At 47.0% G+C, this 1,952-nt stretch overlaps 1 pseudogene; it reads right to left on the bottom strand.

Annotated features, from left to right (window-relative positions):
• LOC146447271 (small subunit ribosomal RNA) lies at positions 1-1,397 on the bottom strand (annotated as a pseudogene; the record flags this gene model as incomplete).
• Between the last annotated feature and the right edge of the window lie 555 nt (positions 1,398-1,952).

Raw genomic sequence — 1,952 nt, 5'->3', positions numbered from 1 at the left:
CAACAGTCCCTCTAAGAAGTTAACCGCGAATCGGGATTCGCGTAACTATTTAGCAGGTTAAGGTCTCGTTCGTTAACGGAATTAACCAGACAAATCACTCCACCAACTAAGAACGGCCATGCACCACCACCCATAGAATCAAGAAAGAGCTCTCAATCTGTCAATCCTCACTATGTCTGGACCTGGTGAGTTTCCCCGTGTTGAGTCAAATTAAGCCGCAGGCTCCACTCCTGGTGGTGCCCTTCCGTCAATTCCTTTAAGTTTCAGCTTTGCAACCATACTTCCCCCGGAACCCAAAAACTTTGGTTTCCCATAAGGTGCCAAAGGGGTCATCCAATAACACCCTCTGATCCCTAGTTGGCATCGTTTATGGTTAGAACTAGGACGGTATCTGATCGTCTTCGATCCTCTAACTTTCGTTCTTGATTAATGAAAACACTCTTGGCAAATGCTTTCGCAGTAGTTCGTCTTTCGTAAATCCAAGAATTTCACCTCTGACAACGAAATACGAATGCCCCCAATTGTCTCTCTTAATCATTACTTCGGTTCCAGAAACCAACAAAATAGAACCAAAGTCCTATTCCATTATTCCATGCTTACGTATTCAAGCGCTGGCTTGCTTTGAACACTCTAATTTTTTCAAAGTAAACGTCGCAGATCCTGAAGCACACTCAGTTAAGAGCACACCCAGTCTTTGCGAGGAAGAACAGCCCGGCCAGTAACATACCTTGCGGCAGACCGGCCGAGCCATCCCGAAATCCAACTACGAGCTTTTTAACTGCAACAACTTTAATATACGCTATTGGAGCTGGAATTACCGCGGGTGCTGGCACCAGACTTGTCCTCCAATGGATCCTCGTTAAAGGATTTAAGTTGTACTCATTCCAATTACAAGACTTGTAAAAGCCCTGTATTGTTATTTCTTGTCACTACCTCCCTGAGTCAGGATTGGGTAATTTGCGCGCCTGCTGCCTTCCTTGGATGTGGTAGCCGTTTCTCAGGCTCCCTCTCCGGAATCGAACCCTAATTCTCCGTCACCCGTTGCAACCATGGTAAGCCACTACCTTACCATCGACAGTTGATAGGGCAGAAATTTGAATGAAACATCGCCAGCGCAAGGCCGTGCGATTCGATCAGTTACTATGAATCACCAAATGACCGGGCAGAACCCGCATTGGTTTTTAATCTAATAAATACATCCCTTCCAGAAGTCGGGACTTTTCGCATGTATTAGCTCTAGAATTACTACGGTTATCCAAGTAGTAATGGTACAATCAAATAAACGATAACTGATTTAATGAGCCATTCGCAGTTTCACAGTACAAGTGCTTATACTTAGACATGCATGGCTTAATCTTTGAGACAAGCATATGACTACTGGCAGGATCAACCAGGTAACTATCCACCGCAGGGAACAGAAGTTCCTTGCTAAGCGGCCCCCCTCCGCAGAGGGAGAGCAAGCTTTCTTAGATTTTGCCTCCACGGGGGGAACCCATGAGCCAAACGGACCACACGGTCCCTCGGTCAAGGGAAACCCCGTCTTGTTTGCCACGTCTTTCTCACAACTGGACCCGTGCACAGTTCAGGCATACCTGTCAGACTCGCCAAGCGAGCTGAAGGAAGGCAAGAAAAGTGCTTCTGCGAAGGAAAATATCCTCCTGCTCTTTTGTCTCTATCATTAGCCAAAGGCTAGCGTACACAACTTCCATCTACACTCTGCCTGCCACTACAGTGACAATGCTTTCGGGCATCATCTTTTCCCTCCTTCGAAAGGAAAGCTACAAGCCCAACTTTCCTTGCCCGTTAGTCAATTCTGCCCTCTATTTCTCCGCCTTGCCGCCGTGGAACATAAGGGACAGGGTTTACTAGCCAGCTCCTCTCGGAACCTTTGCGACCAACCTGCCCACACTATAACCCCCAAACGCTAATAAGGAGACTGCATGATATGGTAG

This window comes from Pavona decussata, unplaced genomic scaffold (assembly GCF_977016875.1).
Source record: "Pavona decussata unplaced genomic scaffold, jaPavDecu1.1 SCAFFOLD_2551, whole genome shotgun sequence".
Lineage (NCBI taxonomy): Eukaryota > Metazoa > Cnidaria > Anthozoa > Scleractinia > Agariciidae > Pavona > Pavona decussata.
Note: the sequence above shows the minus strand (reverse complement) of the source record. Positions and strands in the feature narration are given on the sequence as shown.